Source organism: Urocitellus parryii, chromosome 15 (genome assembly GCF_045843805.1).
Source record: "Urocitellus parryii isolate mUroPar1 chromosome 15, mUroPar1.hap1, whole genome shotgun sequence".
In the NCBI taxonomy this organism is placed as follows: domain Eukaryota; kingdom Metazoa; phylum Chordata; class Mammalia; order Rodentia; family Sciuridae; genus Urocitellus; species Urocitellus parryii.
This window is the reverse complement of record NC_135545.1, coordinates 46,786,712-46,808,819: the sequence shown is the minus strand read 5'-3', so window position 1 is coordinate 46,808,819 and position 22,108 is coordinate 46,786,712. Positions and strand designations below refer to the sequence as shown.

Genomic DNA, 22,108 nt, shown 5'->3' with positions numbered 1-22,108 from the left:
CACAAGTCTGAACCTAGCCTAGGCAAGGCAGCAAGAGCCCATCTCAAAAAAAAAAAAAAAAAAAAAAAAGAAGAAGAAGAAGAAGAAGAAGAAGAAAGACAGACTTGAGAAGATCTATTCTCAGAAGGATAAATTTCTGATTTAAAAAAAAAACTAAGAAAAAGCCAAAGTCAAACTAGGAAACTACCTACAACATGAAAAATTAAATGGTGTCAACATACTTTATATACAACCAGAGATGAAAAATTGTGCTGTATACATATGATAAGAATTGTAATACATTCCACTATTATTTATTTTTTAAAAAATCAATAAATAAAATAAAATATTGAATGCTCACAAAGCCAATAAAAAAATTCAAGCACATCAGCTATAAATGGACAATAAATATAAAAAGCTGTTTATGTTATGGTATATAAAGATGCCAAATTAAAATAGTTACTATGCTACAGCAAGTGTCAGGAACCAGAGCCTATTTTCTGCTCTTTGGAGTTTAATTGTTGCATCTTTTTCTTCAGTCAAATCCCTACTTGAAGAATGTTCCCATCTATATTGTTAAATATCAAGTGCCAAGGATAATATATATTATTTGTTCTCCTTCAGAAAATTGTCACAAGTGGTTACATCTAAAGAGAGGAATGGAGGATCTAAATAAAGAGGGAGATTTCTTTCTTACCACTCATCTTAAGTATTTCTTGTTCTTACCATGAATGTGTAGTACTGTTTAAATTTGTTCAAAAACTTACATGTTAAACTCAATTTTTAAGCATTTCAATGTGAAGGATTTATCTGAGATGTGCCCAGAAGTTTCAGTTCATAAACCTTCTCTGCAGGGTTATTTCTAATAACACAGAATTGAAAACAAATATGCAACAATTTGGAACAAATGAGGAAAAAATAGGGTTAATATTAAAGATCATGTTGTAGAATAGTTTATAACATGAAAATATATTCAAAGGCAGTAAGTGAAGAAATTATTATGAAACTTATGTTTACATATCCAATTGTGTACAAATAATATATTTGTACTCATAAATATCTACAAACCACCCCATGTATATGAAGAAAAATAAAAACCCAGCATATTTTTATGCCTTAGTGTTGGACTTATGATGATCTTCAATTTATCTTTGTGCTATTTTTATGTTTTCCCAACTTCTTACTATATCACTATGTTTTGAATTAAATAAATATCAAGTTCAAGTACTAAATGACTGACTAGATCCCAATTCAGGATACTTTTGCCTCTACAGCCATTCCAAACCCGCCCTCTGCTTAACTGGTTAGCTCCTTCTGATCCTCGAGATCTCAATCTGAAAGTTAAGCTGTGAAGAATCCAAATTAAGTTGGATCTGCTAGGCATGTATTGACTTTTCTTACATCAAGTATTTTACATCATAATTACAAATATAGGCTTTTCCTGGTTTCACATTTCTAGGTGTACAGTTACTGTGCACTTGGAATGCCATGTGAAAGCTGAAGCTGCATTTCCCATCTGGCTCCTCTGTCCAGCCCTGACCCTCAGATGAGAGTTGTGCCCACTCCATCACCAGCAGCTCAGTGACCAGCAGCAGCCTCACCATCTGCAGCTGGCTTACCTGCTGCAGTTTTAAATAACTGTTTTAAATAACTTTTAATACAGTACATTGTTTTAATTGTTGTTTGTTATTAGTTATTACTGCTGACAGTGTAGTTAATTTCTTACTATACCTAATTTGCAATCTAAGCTTTAGGCCAATCCCCTATAAGGAGGCTGCCTTCTCTCTCCCAAGTCTATGGTCCTGCCTTCAAATTACTGACTTTTCCCAGTTTCCTCAGAATTATGCACCTGGCTGCACCCTGGTAGCCAGGTCTGATGGCCCAGATGGTAATGACTGCAGTTTATGGGGCTGTGAACTTTGCTGTCAGGCACAAACTTGAGTCATGCCAACTCAGGGGACTTTCGTAGAGGCAGTAATGCTGAGCACTCAAAGTCTGACATCACTTGCCAGGAACCTCAGCAACCCCAGCCAACACAGCAGAAGCATTTTGGTGGCTCTTGTTTTTAGAAGATAGAACATGCCTAAACCAAGGTCTCATTAAGCTCTATGAGGGTTTCAATGAGATGTGAAACAGCATGGACTTGCAAATAGACTAATCTAATCAAGAAGTTCAAATTAAAGAAATGAAAAATCACTCTGATGACCAAGTTAGTTTAGCACAAAAACGTAATGGATAGTGAAAGTATAAAGTAAAACCATCAGTTAAACCTCTCTTATTATTTAAAGCTTCATTGCTTCCGAATGGCAAAGGAAGTGTGTTCTGACTGTATACATTTCATTTGAGAAGGTATACAACTTGGGTTTGGGCAAATATTCATGCATCCTCCTTACATAAGCTGTTGTAATATTACTATTTGTGAGCTAATTAGAATAAAGTTATTGTTCCAAAAGTTAGAAATATATCTGTCTTTTCAGTAAACAAATATTTATTGAGGCATACTCTGTGCTGAGCAATGTGGTTGGCACTAAGGATTACATGGAAAATTACTGTTCATGTGTAACTTGCACTCAAACAATTGTAAATGGCTACAGAAAGAGACATACAATGATGATCTGAAAACCCCAAGTTTGCCACAAAAGAGGTGGAATAATTGTCCATCTAGGATAGGAAGATTTAGGAAGAGGAATTAACTAGGCCAGAAAGAGAATCTTTACTAAAGGAACCACATGTTTGAGAAGAACAGTAGACCCCCACCCCAAATCCAGTTTAATTTTCTGTTGTTTCACTTTCCCGAAGTCAATAATGGTCTGAAAATATTACATGGAAAGTTCCAGAAATAAACAATTCATAAGTTTTAAATAACTTTTATCACAGTGTATTATTGTAATTGTTGTTTTGTTATCAGTTATTACTGCTAACAGTGTAGTTAATTTCTTACTATACCTAATTTGCAATCTAAGCTTTATTTTAGGTATGTATAAAAAATATAGTATATATAGGATTTGCTACAAATCCTATAGTCCAGGCATCTGCTGGAGGTCTTGGAACAGTATCAGCAAGGGTAAGGAGGATACTATTGTACAAAGCAAGGAGGCTGTAGCAGATCCAAGGACACTGTGCACACTGGTACTTGTGAACGTTAAAAACATTGGTCTTCACTCCTGAAACCTACTCAGGTGGTTGAGGCAGGAGGGTCCCAAGTTGGAGACCAGCCTCATACCAAACCAAACAGAAAAGGCTGTTCCCCCAAAACAATAAGATTGTTAAGCATAAGGGCAGAGATAGGGTCAATCTTGATTGATACTGACTTTCCCATAGACTTGAAAGTTTATGCAACTTCTCATCCTGTTGCATTCCAGAAACCTAGAAGAACACTGAACTTAGTAGGTGCTTGGCAGAATAACAGACTGAATGAACCCAGGGAAGTCTATGGCTATGCCATCTGAACACACCTGATCCTTTCTAAAGGAACATGGGGCTTCCACAGCCAGCTGGTCACACAGGGCCACATCTTCCACTGGCAGCCCACACTCACAGTCCCATTTCCCACCTCCTGGAGGTTCTGGGAAACATAAAAGTAGCTTTTTACTTGCATGCATGATGCCACCTTCCTGGGATGCATAACAGAAGCCTCCTCACCTGGCACTCACCTCTGGCAGCTGGAGGCACATCATCCCTTCTAGCACAGTGCTGGGCCTTCACTTCCTTTCCTTTAGGATGCTAGAGCTTCTTGGTTATCCTCTCCTTTTCGCTGGGTCAATCCCCTATAAGGAGGCTGCCTTCTCTCTCCCAAGTCTATGGTCCTGCCTTCAACCTTTGGATGGGGTGGAGGAAGCTCAGGTCAACCTGGATGAGCTCTAACGTTTGGGGATTCTCCTATTTGACTGCACTCAAACTGGCTCTGCCCATTGGATTGGATCACATTTCACTGAGGATCAAACATAGTAACTGTACCACAAAGTTGGACACAAGAGTAATGAGGAATCTATATTAAAAGTCCAATCACAATAATGAAGAGCTGAATCAAGACAATACTTTTTATAACTCCTTGCTGTCAATGTCTCTCACAAGCTATTCTCAAACAGGAAACAGCTATAAATATATAAATATAAATATATATATACACACACACAAGCACATAACACATGAATCACACACATCTGCCTTCTAGATGGTACCTCTCTGGAAATTAATTTTTAAGTATCCTTAATTTTCTATTATACATAGTTAGCATCAAGACTGCTCCAAGCTTGCCAATGTTTATTCTGCCACAGTACCCTTGGCTTGACAAAGATGTTCTGAAATACACTGAGATACAAAAAAGGTGTTCTGAGAACACTATAAGGTATTCTGAGATGCACCTTCCTACCAAGAACACTGCCACTTCAATAAGAAAATGAAGTTCTAGAAAGATAACGCATATCTGAGTTCTCACAGGGATGTAGAATGCTTTCCACCCACCTTTGTGCTATGACATTGGCATCTATCTCTGTCCCCACTACAATAATTCCATCACTGAGAGCCTTAACATCTCTTAGGACTCTGCAAATCCTTCCAGTTCAATTTCTATACAGACCAATAGTAATAGACTTTGATGAAGCTGGACTTTATATTCTATAATTCGGTTCAAATTCAATGAGGCAAGAAAAATGCAAAAGGGGGCTATAGGTAGAACTTGACCTCACTCATTGTTCTGGATACAACCAGGTCTCTTCTGGGGGAATTCTTCTGAACAGAGCTTCAGTGCAGGGGTTGTTGCATTCTGGCTTCCAAGGGAGAGCAAGGAATGTTCTTGGAGGCTCAGGAGCCAAACGATGTTCTCAGTTGTAGTGGAGCCTAGCCATTAGTTAGGGTCTTTAGGATATCTAAAGAAAGTTGTTAGAGGATAATTAAGTCATGCTAGTCTATAGGACAACTTAAAGTTTATACCTGTAATAGCTACAACTTAATGGTTTTCTATTTTTATCTCCTTGTGTGGATTCTCTGGTGATATATTTATTACACCTGAAACTTTTCCACATTACTTCCACGAAGTTGTTTCCCAGATAAGTGACAGTAAATCAAGGGTGTTAAACAATAAATTTAGGCATATTAAAATAGTAGGGCTGGGATGTAGCTCAGTGGCAAAGCGTCTGCCTTGCTTTTGCAAAGCCCTGGGTTCGACCCCAGTTAAAAAAAAAAAAAAAAGACAAAATTGTAAGGAGTATTTGAGCAGTCAGTAATTCACAAATTAGATAGCATCAAGCCACAACAAATTCATTATACCACAAAAGCGGCAAGAAAAGACAACTTTTACAAGAAGTTCAAGGAAGTACGACAAAATATCTGATTGGTTAAAATGGAAAGTCCCTAGTTAAAGATTAGTCAGAGGTTTCTGATTGTTCAAATGTCAGTTCCATTTCACTTTTCACATTCAGTTGGGATTGGCTTGCTTAATAGAAACCCAAGGTGCTGAAGTCATCTCAGCCCAATGGCCTTCTAAGTTATTTTATCTTTCGGGCCAAAGATGTATTTTGTTGTAAGGAGACCACTCAGAAAACATTCAAAGACCAAATTTGAAACAAATTAGAGAGCTTTATTACATGGCCAGGGACTGTTTCCCCTGGAGACTGAAGCTCTGTGGAAGAACAGCAATTTCCTGGCTTGTGTCTTGGGAATTCAAGGACAAAAACTACAGCTCAGGGACTTTTCTTAGTGTCATATAAGCAAGCCAATCATAGAAGCTGAAATAGCAGTTAGCAGAACAACTTAGACAACCGCATCTTGGGTTTAAGCAGGTGTTAGACAACCATATACTGGGTTCAAGCGGGAGTAAGTATCTAGTTCAAAGTCTTGGGTCACCAAGACCACCATAACCTGGGTTGAGTACATTTTGTGGGGAACAAAGTACTAAGGACAATATATTTTTTTGAATTTAACAGAAAATAGCTTTAATTTTATTTTCTCAGAAATGGGTCCTGAAGCTATCTCCATGGCTTAAATCTGGTCTTACAGTTTTTTATTTCTGTTATCATCTTACTTATCAAAATCTTTATTCCTATAGTCTATAATCTATAATTTATTGATTGTATTGATTTGTTCACACCACAACAACTACAAAGAGGCAGCAGAAAGGAGTTTTATTGAGATGACAGAACTGTTTTGAATCTTGCTTGTGAGGGTGGTGATGGTTACATGAGTATGCAATTGTTCAGACTCATATCTATACAACCAAGAAGAGTGAATTTTATTGTATGTAAATTTAAAATGAATCAAAAGGGTTTACATTCTTATAAAAAGAATATGTCAGCCCAGTGTTGCAGTGACAGTCAGCTTTCTCTTGCTGTAATAAGAAAAGCAACTTAAAGAAAAAAAGATTTACTTTAGCTCATGGTTTTCTAAGTTATGGGCCATGGTCAGTTGGCTCCACTGTTATGCTTCTGTGGTGAAGCAGTGCATCATGGCTAATGAGTGTGATGGAGCAAAGCTGCTCACCTCACGGGAAGGGAATCTGGGGTTACAAAATATATCCTTCAAGCTGAAAGCCACCCCCAGTGACCTTCTTCCTCCAAATAGGCCCCAACTCCTAAAGGTTTCACCATCCCCTAATGCTTTGGGCTGGCAACAAAGCCTTTATTTACCATGTGGCCTTTATGGAACATTCCCGTTACAAATGATAACTCATGGAAAATGTCAAAATTACTAGAAACCCCACAACACTCAAATGTTTGTAAATACTTTCTCAAACAGCATACTCGTATGCTGTCTAGTAATTTGCTCTTTCAGCCCACCCGATATAGACACTGTTATCATGTCGATAGTGATTCTTTGAACAGTTTTCAATGGCTCTATAAGTATCCCACGGAATTTTTTAAAACTTTGTGCAATCATCTATTGATGAACAGTTTATTTCTTATTTATTCTTATATAAACCGTACATAAAACTTTCACAAGGACCCTCATAACGACAGTTAGGAACACAATAAGAAGTAAAATCAACAATCAACAAATAGGATGATAACAAATTAAAAAGCTTCTTCACAGCAAAGATATAATCAAGAATGTGAAGAGGAAAGCCTACAGAATGGGAGAAAATCTTTGCCACCTGCACCTCAGATATAGCATTATTTCCAGAATATACAAAGAACTCAAAAAATTAACACCAAAGAAACAATAAATAGGCAAAGGAACTGAACAGGCACTTCACAGAAGGAATACAATTAGTCAACAATTATACAAAAAAATGTTCAACATCTCTCATAGTTAGACAATGTCCTATTTTTCCATCAGGATCTCCCCATTCTGCATTTGACTGTGGTGCCTTCTGACATATGCCTATGCCCACACCCCATGTTTGATCTGAAGACTTGATTTCATTCATGCCCAATTCTGGGGACTCTTCTCAAAGGCTCTTTGCATATTCTTCCTTAACATTTTTATTCTCCTTTTCCTATTTTTTTGAAATTCAATAAGTTCAGTCTTCCTCTTCACTAAACACTTTGGGGAAAAAACATCTTGATAATGGATAATCATAGGGAAAAAAACTTGAATGTGGGAATGGAAAGCCATATATTTTGTTTTTAATGATAAAAGTATATAACATCCAATGTTAAAGCCCTCAAACATTTGCAAAGGGCTCTGTCCATTAAAAATCTTTAATAATTTTTTATTACCCAATGTTTATGTATTTAACCAAATTTTTATTGAGGGCTTACTATGTGCTAGCTGCTATTATGGGAAAATAGCAGTGAATATAATAGACAAATATTTACTTTTATGGGAATAGTGTTATATGATAATTGATTTTTCTTCCATTAACCCTGCTGTCAATAAAGAGATGAAATGGAAAAAAAACATTTTCACTGGCATTTACTAGTTTTGTAATTATTTTGTTTACTGGTTTTTGCACATATAAAGTAAAATTATTTCATTGTGAAAGAAACAAGTTTTTATCTACCATGTGAGAACTCAGCCACCATCTAAGATGTTATTCCAATGGGAAGTAGCACTCTGAATTGCAAAAATTAATTTCCAAATTAACTTTGAAGGATAATTGTAAATTTTATAAAATTATGGAAATTTCTTTAAAATTAAGGGGTTTTTACAGCCAAATAAATTATCAAGTTAAAGTCTTAAGTGTAGAAAATGAAATAAAACAATAGAATTCTTTTCACTTTCTGTTATTTATACTCTAAAAACCTCTACTAAAAAGAGTTAAAAACCTTAGACCAGGCTCTTCAGCACTGGAAAAAGCTGAAACATACTAGAATAGAAATTAACCAAATTATTTTCTTCTGACCCCAGATTGATTATTTGAGGTAATTTATCATCAGGGTTTTGCTTATCCACAGAAAACATCCTTTCCATATACTAACCTGAATACAATGAAAATGTGCTTAAGGATTTTAATAATACCTATGAACATCTCTCATATTCAATATTCCAAGCCAGTTTTAAAGCAGCATCCAGCTTTCAACACAGGAAAATGTCTGATTTCTCAACCTGTTCAGTAGGGTCGAATGATAATTTTACAGAAAGAACTTGTGGCTATTTGGAATATATCTTCCTGCAAAAAGTTGAAGCCTCATTATGATAAATTCCACCAATGGGTTGTTTTTAAATAGGGAGGAGAAACAATTTAACACAGTTCCTGGATTTTAAAGGAACATGAAATTATCACTTTCTGTTTAGTCCCAAATCATAGTGATCAGATCATCATCTACCTGCTTATTTCCAAAATCTAGAATCTAGTCAATATCAAATGCAAAGAAGAGCCTTTGGTCAATTCACCCACAGAGATTTTATTGCATACCCTTGTCCTCAAGTTTCAGACCAAAGAAAGGGACACTCTGATTTTTAGTTCTGTGTTCTCATCTTCAGATGTTAGTTTTTTCTTTCAGATTTTCAAGATTTTTATTTTGTTCATCCACATTTCATTTTCATTCTCCCATCTTGTAGAAATTCTCATCATCTACAGATTTGGGTACAGGAAATAAACCACAAACTGCAAGTTTGGCTCCACGTCCATTCTGGAAGTACATGTGCAGCTGGCACATACAGAGTTGGGTTTGGGTTCTGGTGACATGTTATCTAAAAATGGTGTTTCTACCACTATTCTCATCCCTTTTTTTCTCCCTGCATAAAGCTCTTCAACTCCATGAGCATAGTATGTCTTTGTTCATGTTCTCCAGAAAATTTAGATTTTCAACATGGTATTTCAATCCCTGTTTTTCCCCCAAGCCCATTATACTGAAGTAGTAAGTAATTGCCATGTTTTATTTTAACTTTATTTCATTGTCTTTGACGAGATTCCGAGATAGTTTTCTTCTATTTGAGGCTCTTTGTTCATTCCTGAGGTCCCCCCACCTGCATCTTCTCCGTGAGCAGATCCAAAGTTTGTGACTTGCAATCTGATGTCCAACTCCATCTTAAACATTTGATTTGGGTCTTTTCCAATGTAACCTGAATCTCTTTTTGCATACACAGATTCTTTAATAATGCCAGTTGATATGGCCTCATACTAGAATTATCAGTTGTCCCTAAGGCAAGCTTCTGGGATAACTATAACTGTTGTCATTGTTGGATCAGATCATATCTGGCATCTAGGGTGGAGGTGTATGTGAGTGGAAGGGACTAATAATCTTCAACCACTTGATGAGCTTGATCTTGTTCTGATTAAATAGCACTCCTGAATCAAAACTACGTTTACATAGCATAACAGTGACATCTAGTGTCTGCTGGATAATTCTGATACTCTGCAGTTTATCTAAAAATGAAGAACAGGGTCTTAGTACCTCTTCCTCTCAGGATCCTCACTTCAACTTCCTGCAGGGCCAAGAAATTTTTTTCCAATTTTTAATCTGTCTTTTAATTTTCATAATAATTGCTCTTTGGGGTTTACATTACTGCAATAAAAATTAACATGCAATAAATGGGTCCCCTTTTTTTTAAGAATGTACAATCTGATGAGTTTTGAAGATGAGAGAACAAAATAGACCAAAACCCTTTCCTCATAGAGCTTTCGTCCTTAATAGTCAAATTATGTCTCACCGCTACTCTCAACAGCAGGGGAATTTGAAGGGCAGGTTTTTCACTTTCCAGCTTGCAGAGCAGGAGGATGATGGAAAAGGGCGCTGTGTGAGCCAACAACATACTGGGAGTTCCTACTACAAGGGCATGAGGAGCAGACTCACAATGCATAAATGTTCATGTACAACAGTTAGTTTTAAAACATGTTACAGAAGAATTAACATGCTTGTTCTTCAAACCAACCCTAATTTTTTATTTATTAAAGCACTATAGATATACATAATAGTGGGATTCATTTTGACAAATTCATAAATGCATATAATATAGTTTCTCTGTTTCTATCCTCAGTACTCCCCCTTTCCCTCCACTACGCCTTCCCTCAGTTCCCCTTCCTCTGTTTGTCTTCCTATTTTAAAAATTATCACTATTGCTATTATTATTCATTTAGATGTCTTCTTATTTAATGGCATGTAAGTAGATCCCCAAGTGCAAGACCTTGAAGCACAGAACACCTCCATCCAATAGTAGATTTTATCTTGGTCCCAGTAATGTACACTTTGTGGTCTTTTATCTTGGCTTAGATCTTTCGTTAGCTTGAGTCCCTTGTTCACAGTAAAAGTGCTCTGTAAACTACAGGCTTACAGGTTTTACTAACCTTTCAAGTTCTTCACAGTCTCTGTTTGACAAAATCTCCTGGATAGAAAGGAACAGTTGCTTATGAGATAGGATGAGTGGAACTGTTTATCTGGCTCAGAATATTTCCATGCTCATTGAACTAATAATATTAAATTACAGTTTTTAAAACCCTACTCCAAAATTCCTGGGACTTTCATACCAGAATATGCTTCCCAAAGGAAAGACCAATTGGTTCACAAACCTGGCTGTAACCAGGAAACTTTTCAAAACTGATGACTGGATCTCATCCAGATCATAGTGATTTTCAACTGGGTGATTTGCCCCTCACCTGAGGGAAGCCCTTGGCAATATCTTCTGGTTAGAACAACTGTGGGAAGATGTTACCGGCATCTAGAGGCCAAGGATGCTGCAGAACATGTTACAGCACACAGGACATCACTCAGAAAGCAAAGAATTATCTAGTCCCAAATATCAATAGTGCCAAGGTTAAGATCCCTATCCAAAGCTTTAACTCTCTAGATGTGAGTGCAGCCCAGGCACAGGATTTTTAAAACTTCCCCAGGTGATTCCAAAATGCAGCAACATTTAAGAACCACTGTTAGAGATCTAATGCTAGAAAATACTCAAATATGTGGCTAACTTCCTTCCTACCATGTGCTGTTCCGTTTTAAGCCAGAAATTTTCCTCTGTGACTTGGGGTTGAGGATGGTTGGAGTGAAGAAGAGTCAGTTGTTTAGTGAGAAAAAGCCTAGGTTTCCATGATGTGCTAGAATGGATATTCCCACAAATATAAATTTTACTGCTTAGTATTCACCCTGAGTTAGCTTCCCTGGTAAACTCTCTGCTGAGCTGTGAGTTCATCTGCCCAGATACTTGTGGTCCTCTCACCTTCTTCCAGGGTGACACCAAAATATCTTGCCCAGACCACTGGTGCTGAAGCCTATCTGTGAGAATCAGAGCCCAATGTCCCTCCTGGTTATCCTGCCTAACCAAAACATCAGTAAGGAAAGGCAACTATGTCCAAGGGGCTCCCAATAAGCACTCAAATTTCATCATAGAGGTTTGAATTCTTAGTGTTTATAAAAGAAAATAGAGGAGGCCTAATTTAGCAGGTAGGAGAGAATAATGGTTCTGTTGAAGCTTCAGTATGTACAGACTCTCAAGCCATTCCCCCCACTCGAGGGAAATTTTGATTTTTTTTTTAATTTGAGTTTTGTGTTTCTATAATGGAGAACTGTCCCCTCAGTCAAATACACCTGAAGTTTCAGGGACATAGAAAGGTACTGGAGGACACAGGGCAATTTGGGCAAGATCTTCACAACGTCTGAAGCTCAGGGTCATGGTATGCAAACTTTTTGTTGTTATTCTTCTTATTTTTAGGTACCCTAAAATAGTTTTGTAAAGACCAGGTACTTATAACCAGCAAGCACCTGAAAATGTTGCGTGTCAGTAGTCAATAAGGAAATGCAAGTCTTAATTACAATGAGATATACTGTTAGTCATAATTTTTTAATGGTAAATAAGAATTGTAGAAAATGTGGAGGAAATTAGAACTCTTACACATTGCTGGTGAAAATATAAAATAGTATGGTTACTGTGGAAAACCTTAGCATTTCCTCAAAAAAGTAAACAGAATTATCAGCAATTCTACTGCTAGAAATATTCCTCAAAGAATTGAAAACAGCTATTCAAACACATATTTATATATGAATGTTGACAATACCACTAGACACAATACAGTTTAGTATGAACAACCCAACTGTCCATTAACTGATGATGAATGAATAAATACAACATGGTATATTCATAATCATATAATTGAATATTATTCAGCCACAAAAGGGATGAAGTACTGATACATGCTACAACATGGATGAACTCTGAAGACACTCTGAGAGAAGCCATACACACAAGCCTTGCATTTTGTATTTCACATGATTCAAACTGTACAAAGCATTTAGAATAAGTAAATCTACAGAGACCTCTACCCCAGGTGCCTCTGTTTCACACAGTATTTTATCATCAGAGGCACCTGGGTAGAGGAGAATGCAGAGTGAGGACTTAATGGGTACAGAGTTTCCTTTTGAGGTCATGAAAATATCTTGGAAATAAAGAGGCAATAGTTGCACATCATTGGGCATGTACTAAATGCCACCAAATTGTACACCTTGAAATTATTAATGGTTAATTTTATGTTGTGTGAATTTTACTCAATAAAAAATTCATAAAAGAAAAACATCTAGACAGCTTTTAATATGTTTTTATCATTTGACATTTTTAATATTTAACATTTTGGACATATAATAATATGTCATTATATCATTAATAATTTTAAAGGATTTAATTTAAGAAAAAAACATTTAAATTAAACTGTTATGTCATTCTTTTAAATACATCCATATAATCTTAATGCCCTAATCATTGGATGTTCAATCACTTTTTTTTTTTTTTTTTTGGTACTGAGGATTTAACCCAGGGGTGCATTTGTAACCACTGAGCAACATCCCCAGAACTTTTTATTTTTTATTTTGAGACAGGGTCTCACTAAGGTGCAGAGGGCCTCACTAAATTGTTGAAGCTGGTCTGGAACTTGCAATCCTCCTGCCTCAGTCTCCTGAGTCACTGGGATAACAGGTATGTGCCACTGGGTCCAGCTCACTTAATTAAAAGAAAAAAAATCATGAGTAACCTCTTCTTTAACTTTCAGATATTTTATACCATTCCTTTATCTCTTTGAAATTTTATTTCCATTATACTTCCTCACACATTTTCATCCTTTGGGAATGTTTTAGGTTTGAAAGTCTTTTCCCAATTATCTTATCACATACAAAATATGTAATGCATATAATTTGAACTTTAAAAAGTTGTCCTGATACCAAAGACTCCAAATATTTAAAACTTCTGAATCTGGTTATTACAACTGGTATCAGTATACACCTGATTAAAACAACATAAATTTTGATAAAATAACACAAGCAATTATTAAACGCAAAAAGAAAAAAGTGTTAAAAATACATATCTATTAGGAGATGGGCTTTTCTTTTTCATGTTTCTTTATGTATTCCTACATAAATATCACCTCTTCATAGAATGAAAAAAGTTCAACATATCTTTTTTTTTTAAAGAGAGAGAGAGAGAGAGAGAGAGAGAGAGAGAGAGAGAGAAAGAATTTTGATATTTATTTTTTAGTTTTCGGTGGACACAACATCTTTGTTTGTATGTGGTGCTGAGGATCGAACACATGCCAGTAGGGCCAGTCGGGTGTGCCACCAGTCGGGCGTGCCACCGCTTGAGCCACATCCCCAGCCCAGTTCAACATATCTTGATTTTCTTTCTAGAATAATAAACACTGTTTATATAAGCAAATCAATGGGAATCAATGTCAGGTGTTCCATCCTCTCAACTTCATACTAAAAATCACACAGTATTTTATCATCAAAAAAATGCTATATTTAGTGATCTACCAGCTGGTGGCTAGATAAGGTACTTCTTTAATGCATCGATTTATTTTTTAGATTTTTTTCTATATTTATATTGGAAATGTCAAGTCTATACAAACATAGATGAATGAAATGAATCTAGCTGTGCCCACCACCAGCTTTAACAACATGGTCAATCTTGTTTCATCTCAACCCTTCTCCACAGTCTATTATCCACATTTTATCACTAGTGGATTATTTTGAAGCAAATTCCAGGTATCAGACCACTTCATCTGTAAAGATCTTTGTATATGTCGCTAAAAAGTGAAGATGCTTTTTTTAAGAGTAACTATAAACCAGTATATACCTTTAAAATGCAAGTCATGCAATATCAAGCTGGTGTGAAAATTCTCTCTGATTGTCTCATACATATTTTTGTTAGGGTTTGATTTGGATTTCAGTGGGGTTTCTTTTCCACTGAAAATCTTAACAATGTCCACAAGTTGTATTTGCCTGATATTTCTTCTACATCTCTTTTATCCTTTCAATTCTTCCCCTGTTTTTTTTTTTTCTTTTTTTACCCTCACAATTGATCTGATGAAAACTGGGTCATTTGTCCTATAGAGTTTTCCAAATTCTGAATTCTGCTAATGGCAGCTGCTTGGACCACGTTAACATGTTCCTCTGATCCCTGTATTTCCTAAAGATTGATGGTTTGAGCTTAAGGCTTGGTCGAATTCATATTTGATACTGGGGCAAGAATCCTTTGTAGTGGAATAGGTAATTCCTACTTCACTGGAAGTACATAGAGTCTGAGCATCTCTGTTTTTGTGACGGGATTGATCATTAGCAGGTTCAGTTATCTGATAAAATCACTCATTATCTAGTTCCCCATTAGCTTTTCATCTAATGGAGCTAGCAGGTATTTTTAACACTGTCTAAATCCATCATTTTATTACAAGTTTCTCCTTTAATTTTGATGAAAACCAATAAGTAGAAAGATTCAAGAGAATGTGTTGCCTACTTATTGGAGCAATTCACTTACTTAATTCCTGGAATCTAGTACACTCAAAAAAACTTCAAGAATTATCATGATAAATAATTATTCACTTATATAACAATGTTATTATTTTATATAATGGATACCTTGTTTAATCTGATATACTCAAAATATTAGGAAGGCAAAATATGAATTCCAAACACGATCACCAATTCAATACTTTTTCAATAATTTTTATCTCATCTCATCTCATGTTTTAAATGCACTTTTATTAAAAGTCTTGGTGATTGAATGTACAGACTACAATGGTCTATCTCAAATATGTAGGGAAAAAGAGATTTTGAGGGGCTGGGGTTGTGGCTCAGTGGTAGTGTGCTCAACTAGCATGCATGAGGCACTGGGTTCGATCCTCAGCACCACACAAAAATAAAAGAAAATAAAGTCCATCAACAATTAAAAAAAATTTTTTAAAAAGAGATTTTGAGATTTGATGTCCATGAAAGCAAATCACAAGATTCTAGCTAGGAGCAAAAAGCTGGAAGAGGTGAAATCACTTCTGCTCCTCTATCCTGTTCAACAATCCCCAATTCAGAATATCCATTCACAGGCCAATTCCTCCCAACAGGAAAATGTGCACGACAATGAAAGACAAATGGTAGACAATGTTTTTTTTTCTTCCCCTTTTGATTATTCATTTTTTAACCTATTGAGGCAATTCAGAGCAGGTTATGAGTATATATTCTTTTTGCAAAACAAGAGGGGGCAGATGTCAAAAGGGGGTTGGGGCAAGAAGAACTGGCATGAGCAATCAGGCCCACTCCCAGAAGACCACAAGTGAAGCTGACAATCTGGAACTGGATTCCCTCAGAACCGTCCATCCCAGCATGGAAGATACTGACCTCTAGCTTTGAGAATACTTCCTCAGGCTGTGAAAAGGCAGATGTGGCCAATCCAATCACTGACATACTTGACATACTTTGCAACCCCCCAAACATTCTTTTTTCTTTTTTTGTACCAGGAATTGAATCCAGAGGCATTTAATCACTGAGCCACAGCCCCAGTCCTTTTTAAATTTTATTTTAGTTTTTTTATTTTGAGACAGGATCTAACTAGTTGCTTATGGACTTGCTAATTGGTGAGACTGGCTTTGAACTTGTAATCCTCCTGCCTCAGCCTCCTGAGCCACTGGGATTTCAGGCATGTGCCGCCACACCTGGCCCCCAAGAACATTCCTCAGTCTTGTTCTGATGTGGAAAGTAGAACCAGTACCTAGTTTCCTGTTTCTTTCTCAAGGTATTTTGAGAATCAAGTATGAGAAATAGTTGATATTATTTAGGTTTTGAATGATACTTTTAACTTTCTGAAAACTTTGTTGTCTGCATTTTGTTTCCCTCCCAACTGTCCCTGTGTGGCAGATATGTCACAGAGACCCAGGGCAAGAAAGACTTGCCAAAAACCACACAACAAACAAGTGAACTGGTTGGGCATAGCCTCTACATTTACCAGCTTTCTCAAAATGTGTCATCATGGAAGATTATCAGGGAAACTGCAAAAGCAAGACCCAAAGAAATCACTAATTAAATCAGGCACCAGCAAATAAACAGAAGGAAATTTACCAGTATGTGTCAGGTATATAATATATAGTATATCTGAGTTTATAGTATACACAGATTTTTAAAAAATAATTTTTCATAAAGTAACAGAGGCCAATTAAAATTCTTAGTCCATTCTATCAAGCTATGACTCAAGTATATGAAGGGGAAGAAAACAAAGGCAGTCTGCATCCTAAACTGCATATTCATGCTCCACTGTCACGTGATATGTGACGTGCTTCCTACTTCTGTATTCACTCTGCAAGATGGGCCTCCCCTAAAGGAGATCCTCCAGCCAAACAAGGAAGTTCTTAGAAATAACTACACCAGGAACGATTTTGGGGTTGGTTGGTTTGGTTGGTTTTGCTTCACTTATGACAAAGTTTTAATTTCACTTTTTACTAGTTATACAGAACCTGTTGCAAAAGAGTTGAGTTTCCCTCCTTTGCCTTTTCTCCTGCTACCTACCCTGGAGGTACTCAACCAGAAAGAACTTAAACACGAAATGAGTTGTAATCCTGTACCTGCCACAGTGTGAAACACCCCACTGGGCTAATCCCTAGACCAGGAAGTGCCTGGATATTGTAAGAGCATTTGCTCTGTGAGATTTAGTACAGAAAGTTGGGGGAGAGGTCTACTCAAAGGAGAAAGTAAAAGCTGACATGTCACTTAAGCATAAAAGAGGATGGGGGTCAGGAATGAAATAACAAGACTAGAAGTACAAAGTCATAACTGGGAATTATGTGCGCTTGAGATAGGGATACAAGTTTTCTGATGTTCATTGAAAATGTTTTCTTTGATATGAGGATGATGACTCATAATGTTAATGGGGGAGTGAGGAGTATGGGAGGAATGAAGGAACTTTATTTTTTTTTTTTTTTTTTTGCCCGGGGACCTAGGTGTACCATGACTGAGGTTCAAATGCCCATTGATTGTGTGCATCAGACCTTCTGGTCTATTTAGCTGAGATTGAACTCTGTGGCAGGGGTTTTCCCCCTTGACCCAATCTTTCCTATTCACTTACTTCTCCTTCCCACCAACATAAATTTTGGTCAATTTAGGAAGAGTGCCCACTTGCATTATGATAAGGGCAGTATGAAGCAAAGGGAAGGCCGGCACAGCAGACTCTGCAGGAAGAGTCTAGGACACGGCAGGGTGAGTTACACCGGCTCCCTTCCTAGGAACTACGTATGAGATTCTGAAGTAACGCCCTTGATCACCCTGATGAATATAAGATGTGCAGTTTCACCCTTGGACACGAATGCCAATGTCCCTACCTGTTCTCCGGTGCTTTAGATGTCCCAGCTCTGACCTGACCTGCTCTGATCCTTACCCAGATGAATGAGGAGAACGCGGTCTGCAGCAACACATCTACCAAGCTCCTGTGCTGTTCTCTTCTACACTATTTTCCAGAGCCTTGGGGCCCTAGAATTCCTGTCCAAATAGCTCAAGGCTCATTTCCAAGATCTGCCTGGAGCCTTTTACCAGATTCATTCCTGAGTAGTAGCCAATGGGTGCTTTGTGTGGAGGGGGTTATGGGTGTGCACTGCACAAGCAGGCTAGTGTGTCCACGTGTATGTGCACAAGGCCCCACAATGTGTTCAAATTTTCTGTGTGTACCCCTCCCAAGTATGCATGCAGGCTGGGTTAGGAGACATTCCCAATCTTTTCTGGAATACTTTCTATTTCCCTCTGTTAGATCAGTTCATCAATTCTCATGGGTTCAAATATCAGCTTCATGCTGAACTTTAGATAGGGCAAAGGAGAGGGAGGTGAAGGGAGAGGTCACAGGGTAGCGGGGGTAGGAAAGATGGGGAAATGAGTTAGACATCATTACCCTAAGTGCATGTATGAAGACACGAATGGTGTGAATATGCTTTATATACAGCCAGAGATATGAAAAATCGTGCTCTATATGTGTAATATGAATTGTAATGCATTCTGCTGTCATATATAACAAAGTAGAATAAAAAATAAATTTTAAAAAAAGATCAGAATAAATCCAAGTAGCCCAAAACAGTCAAGAACAAGCATGGAGACAGGCCCCAGGGCTGCCTCTTTTTCTGAGTTGATCTGGAAACTGATTAGTGATCTTGAGCCCTAATGTTCACCCTCCAAAACTTGGACTTTGCCTAAACTGCTTTAAGAGTTGAGAATATCCAAAATTATACAGCTGGGGGGAAAACCTATATATTATCTTGTGGTAGTAGGAGCAAATGTGACTCCATTTTGTTTTATGACTTCATCCTGTAAAACAACCATGCCAAGTGGAAGAGTCATGACTGGGGCAAGATGTTCTTTTCCTTTTGCTATAGAAACCTTTAAGAACACCTAATGGGGTATTGTTTCTGTAACTAGAGTAACGGGGCTCTGTTTCTGTAACTGGGGTGACTGGGCTAACTGTGATTGGTTAGGCTTCCCTCTGCTTGACTGCACTGTCCCGCTTCTGTAACCTGGCTTGCTTGCATTGGCTAGACCCCCTGGACATCCCTTTTGCGGTTTTCAGGCTTATAAGGAGTGCCCTTGCAATTGTTCGGGGCTGATCAGGGGAACAGCTTTATGTTCTGGTCAGCCGCCACCGGTGTGCTTCAATAAAGGCTTGATTCGATGATACGTGAGTGGTCTGGAAGTCAGTTTATGAAACCCTGGGACGAAGCTTTAACTATAACAATCTAATATATCTATTCTCAGGCATTTTTGATCTCAGGGCTCCTCAATACTCTGAAAGAATTAAAACCCCTGAGGAGTTTTTGTATATATGGGCTTCTATGTATCAATATTTACCATATTAGAAATTAAAACTGATAATTTAAAATTTGTATTTATTTTATTTAAAGATAACAATAATAAACACATTACACATTAACATAATTAACATGCTTTTTATGAAAAATAACTATATTTTCCCAAACCAAAAAATTAAATTAAAATATTGGTATTATTATTTTTGAAAATCTCTTTTAACACTGGCTTAATAGAAGACAGCTGGGTTCTTTTTCTGCTTCTACATTCAAGGTGTTTGATATCATATTTCATGAATTGCTCAAGAATAAGGGACACAGTGAATCTCACCATCCGTGTACATCCACAAGACTGGGGCACTAATTAGAATAAGATGTATTCCATGCATGTATAATTTTATCAAAATAGAATCTACTGTCATGTATAAGTAAAAACAACCATTTAAAAAAAAAAGAGTAGGGAAGATAAAACAAATACAGAGAGCTGAAGACAAAACAGAATTGTCAAGAATGATAGAAATGGGGGCGTCACATTCATTCATTTATTCAACAAACTTTAATCCAGTTGGCTCCTACTGCCAGGAGCAACAGAGGGAAGGGGGCCCCCGGCTCTGCTTCCCCAGGACACACCCGCAGGACTCAACCCCAAGCCAGGGGGCCTTGGCTTTGTCTGCAGAAGCAGCTGCAGGAGCTGACCTGCTGAGGCCCACTTCCTCCTCGCCTGCTAACTAAACCGTGCTCAAGTTCCATCAATCCTCACGGAGGGCGGATTACACTGCACGCCTGTCTGATTACAAATATGAGAAGAGTAAAAAGAAAACACCCCGGGGCTCAGAGCTAGACTCCCCCTCCTGCCCCACCACCCGCAGCTCTGCCTGGCTCGGGAGGCAGTGGGTGGAGGAGGATGTGGCAAGGAAGGCTGATCTCTGAGGAAGAAAACAACGTTCCTGAGTGGTGGAAACGTGAGAAAACAGGACAAAAAGGTGTACAGGAGAGAGCTTCCAGTTGGAACAGAGGCGAGGCCGCGCTCTGCAGTTGTAAAGGAAGCTGCCCGCATCTCCGCAGTAGAGATGCCTCAAAGAGCCTTTTAAATGAATACCATAAAGGGGCCACACGGCATTGCCTTGATTGCCACTGGAGGGCTGTGAAACCAAATACTTTAAGAAGGAGTAATCGAATTTGAGTTGTTTTTAGGTATTGCACTTTATATTTTGCTCTGATTTCTTAGAAGAATTTAGAATTTCAGTCTTTGCCCTTAGATCTTCTCCCCTTGGCTTGGACACTAACTGAGAGCCTACTAGACGCTAGACCCTATGTTGGACGCTGGGGATACAAAAGGAACTACAGGACAGACCTGAAATGCATGTGCATAACTAACTTTGTATAACAAGAGAGTGGCTATTTACATGGTGGGGTTAGGTGTGGAGTAGGGAGGAGACCACTGATCATCAGGATAAGGGAAGGCTGCACAGAAAAAAGGTTTAGAAGGCTGAATGGAGTTTGTCAGGTGGAATGGGAGCGTGGCAGGATGAATGTTCTAGAGGAAACAGCAGGTAGAGAGGCATGGAGTGTGAAAGGATGGGCTTCTGTTATTAACATGACATATAGAATTAACCTTCTTGACACTAAGCTTCTGTTGAATAAAAGGAAAAACTGACACCAACATAGCAATTAGTATCCAGTTATAGGGCTATGAAATACTTCAAGGGCAAAGGACACCCTCACACCCAAAAGGTAAATGTTCCCAGTACTCAGGGAGCTCTGTTCTTGGGAAGGGAACTCAGAGCAGGTGATTCGCATGTTGATTCTAGTTTTGGCTTCAAGAAGCCTCATTTTTGTCACTTCCAAGCTGTGCCCCTGGCTACAATTAGGTTTCCACACAACTGGATCAACAGGAGCCAGGGGAGTTTTAAAAGCACAACAAAGGAAAATGAGATCCACCCAATGTAGTCCAGATAAAAAGAAGAAAAAAGTCTGATAGCTAGGAACAGTGGCTCAAGCCTATAATCCCAGTGGCTCAGGAAGCTGAGGCCAGAGTTCAAAGTTCAGAGTTCAGAGTTCAAAGCCAGCCTCAGCAACATGGCAAGGCCTTGACCATCTCAGTGAAACCCTTGTCTCTAAATAAAATATAAAAAAATGGGCTGGGACATGGTTTGGTGGCTAAGCACCCAGGGTTCAATTCCTTGACACCAAAACAAAACAAATACCTGATAGAATTGTGGCAAAATGCTCAGTTTTAATTTGCTATGGATATTTCTGGTTATATTTGGTACTCATGATATCATTTATGTATTTTATGAGAATTACTGAATAGTAAAATAATTTTTTAAATTGAAAAAAATAATAATAATTATTCATGGACTCCCAATGGGCAACAGGCTAAATGGTTATAAGGAAGAGAACAACAAACATTTGACCTCAAAATAATTCCTTGGTCTTTTGTATTTTGACATAAATCTAGACTTTAATGAAATATTATTTTTAAATAAATGGCCCATTGCCTGCAAATAGTATTTTGATATTAAATGATTTGATGTGATTATTAAACATGTTTCTGCAAAAAATCATCTCACAGCATACTGCTGGAACCTAGCAGCTAGAGTGACCGTGCTTCGTACATTTTGGTCATTGCCTTCCTTAAAAGTTGCATTCTCTGCTCAGCAAGAGCTAATGTTAAAATGCCCTCATATCATACTCCAGGATTTCCATAGCTGGGCTCCACTCTACCTT

General features: G+C 37.7%; 1 protein-coding gene across 2 annotated transcripts in view; it reads right to left on the bottom strand.

Annotated features, from left to right (window-relative positions):
* Nucleotides 1-22,108, bottom strand: part of Znf23 (zinc finger protein 23) — an 87,585-nt gene that overhangs the window by 24,475 nt on the left and 41,002 nt on the right. Inside the window, exon 4 of one of the 2 annotated variants that reach the window (XR_013342455.1) lies at nt 12,961-13,284. The exons of the other annotated variant lie outside the window; for it this stretch is intronic. The gene's annotated coding sequence lies outside the window, so the exon portion shown is untranslated. Of the gene's footprint in view, nt 1-12,960; nt 13,285-22,108 lie in introns of those variants that run through there. 2 annotated transcript variants of the gene reach the window in all.